The sequence below is a fragment of the Mustela nigripes genome, chromosome 4 (genome assembly GCF_022355385.1).
Source record: "Mustela nigripes isolate SB6536 chromosome 4, MUSNIG.SB6536, whole genome shotgun sequence".
In the NCBI taxonomy this organism is placed as follows: domain Eukaryota; kingdom Metazoa; phylum Chordata; class Mammalia; order Carnivora; family Mustelidae; genus Mustela; species Mustela nigripes.
The window spans coordinates 66,226,401-66,229,369 of NC_081560.1; the positions used below are offsets into that span (position 1 = coordinate 66,226,401).

The following is a 2,969-nucleotide window of genomic DNA, read 5'->3' on the forward strand; positions in this document are numbered from 1 at the left end:
TTTGCATTCTTTCTTACTATAAATCCCTATCTCCACCCCACTGCATCCTACCCCTCCCCAGCCCTTCAATTAGATGGACATTCAGGCCAGCTGGATGAAGACCACCCTCTCAGAGAGACAAAGAAAGAAACACATTACTAATTTTCATAATTTTACCCTGTTACAAAATAAATATACTACCATTAGAAGTCATATCCTACACAGAAAGAGATGATGTGTCAGCTACCAATTCCTTAACAAAAATCATGGAAGACACAAAGATTTGGTTTTTATCTCCTGGTGGAGATTTTGTTACTATATAAAGACTGAGCATTTTTGTTCTTGTAAACAAATTTCTTGCAGCAACTGCATGATAGTGAATTATACAAACAGCTACTCCTTTCTGTGACTAGGCAGAAAAGCTTGACAGTTTATCCAGCCTAGGAAGGGGAACTATCAGTGCAAATTGATCCACACACATGAAGTGTTAGCTTATAGTTCAAAAAGAAATCTTGGATGAGATTGGACATATTGATTCCTTTCATAGTTAACTGAAGCAGGACACAAAAGAAGATTTCATTTATACTCTCTCCCTTAAATACTGCAAAGATACCAAGAGCCAACTACAACCATTATTATCACATGGCTTGCCAACTAATATCTGCTTTAAGCAGGAGGATAGATTTTGCATTTTCTATAACTTACTTCCAACATTTCTAATGAATAGAAATTCACCCACTACAAGAGCTTCTTTTCCTTGGCATATGAATTTGATACTTATTAGGATGTTTGTCTGTGTCCAGAACTCCTCAAGTCACACAGACTCACATGTCCTCAAGGTTGTGCTATGATCAAATCATTCCCTTGTATATGCATGATAACAAAGTGTATCTTCTCACATTAAAAAACAAACAAACAAACAAAACTTCAGGAGCGGCGGCTACCCGAGCTGCGCCCAGCAACGTGCTCCTTCCCGCTCCCCCACATCGGCCTCGGCCCTCTCACCGGCTGTAGAAAATGGTGAAAGAAACCACTTATTATGATGTTTTGGGGGTCAAACCCAATGCCACCCAAGAAGAACTGAAAAAGGCCTACTGGAAACTGGCCTTGAGGTACCAGCCTGATAAGAATCCAAATGAAGGAGAGAAGTTTAAACAGATTTCTCAAGCTTATGAAGTACTGTCTGATGCAAAGAAAAGGGAATTATATGACAAAGGAGGTGAACAGGCAATTAAAGAAGGTGGAGCTGGTAGTGGTTTTGGCTCCCCCATGGACATCTTTGATATGTTTTTTGGAGGAGGAGGAAGAATGCAGAGAGAAAGGAGAGGTAAAAATGTTGTGCATCAGCTCTCAGTAACCTTAGAAGATTTATATAATGGTGCAACAAGAAAACTAGCTCTGCAAAAGAATGTGATTTGCGATAAATGTGAAGGCCAAAGTGGTAAGAAAGGAGCAGTTGAGTGTTGTCCTAATTGCTGAGGTACTGGAATGCAAATAAGAATTCATCAGATAGGACCTGGAATGGTTCAGCAAAATCAGTCTGTGTGAATAGAATGCCAGGGCCATGGGGAATGGATCAGTCCTAAAGATAGATGTAAAAGCTGCAATGGAAGGAAGATAGTTCTAGAGAAGAAGATTCTAGAAGTTCATATTGACAAAGGCATGAAAGATGGCCAGAAGATAACATTCCATGGTGAAGGAGACCAAGAACCAGGACTGGAACCAAAAGATATTATCATTGTTTTAGATCAGAAGGACCGCGCTATTTTTACTCGGCAAGGAGAAGACCTTTTCATGTGTATGGACATACAGCTGTTGAAGCACTGTGCGGTTTTCAAAAGCCAATATCTACTCTTGACAACCGAACCATTGTCATCACCTCTCATCCAGGTCAAATTGTCAAGCATGGAGATATCAAGTGTGTGCTAAATGAAGGCATGCCAATTTATCGTAGGCCATATGAGAAGGGTCACCTCATCATCGAATTTAAGGTAAACTTTCCTGAGAATGGCTTTCTGTCTCCTGATAAACTCTCTTTGCTGGAAAAACTCTTACCTGAGAGGAAGGAAGTAGAAGAGACTGATGAAATGGACCAGGTAGAACTGGTGGACTTTGATCCAAATCAGGAAAGACGGCGCCATTACAATGGGGAAGCATATGAAGATGATGAACATCATCCCAGGGGTGGTGTTCAGTGTCAGACCTCTTAATGGGGCCAGTGAATAACACTGCTGGCATTTTATGTGCAGTAGTGAATGAGTGAAGGACTATAATCATAGCTCACTACTTGCTATTGGTTTTGTTTTAATATTCAACTATAGTAGTGTTTTAAAAGTTAAATGAAGAATAAACTCAAATATAAAAGCTCAAAAAAAATCTTCATTTTCAATGTTTGAAGTAACAAGGTACATAGTAACATGGTGGTTATTCAGATCCATTTCTCTTTAGTCTACAAGTAAAGATGAATGAGATTTCTGGTTTTGTTGTGTGTGTGGGGGGGTGTGTGTGTGTCCATATAACATGGCACAAAAACCTGACAAAGATAAGAAATTTGACTATGGAATAAACCACCATCAACATATTAACAGTTAATGGCCAACTACTCAGGCAAACTTATCTATGCTGCTGTCATGTCATTATCTACACATGCATCAAGAAAGACCCCAAAATGTTGCAAGACAGGTGGAGCCACAACCCAACAGCTCTATATAATAGGATCAACTCACTGACACACACATTCTTACTGGCAATTGCAAATAATAGCAGGGAGTAGTGCTTGACTCAGTTATGTGTAGTGGTGAATTGGCCATTAGCAAAATATGGGGCCAACAAATTCTACTGCGATGGCTCAATCTGTATTTTTGGTGAAATCAGGCATTTCAGGCATGTCTCCCTCTTCCAGGAAGGGAAGAGCTCCAACAAACAGCCTCTAATGTAGAGGATTGAAATGTAAACCTAACATCAAGACATGGTATAGGTTCTATATATGA

At 39.7% G+C, this 2,969-nt stretch overlaps 1 pseudogene; it reads left to right on the forward strand.

The window, feature by feature from the left end:
- Nucleotides 1–950: 950 nt before the first annotated feature.
- On the forward strand, nucleotides 951–2,349 carry LOC132015065 (dnaJ homolog subfamily A member 1-like; annotated as a pseudogene).
- The last annotated feature ends 620 nt before the right edge of the window (nucleotides 2,350–2,969 follow it).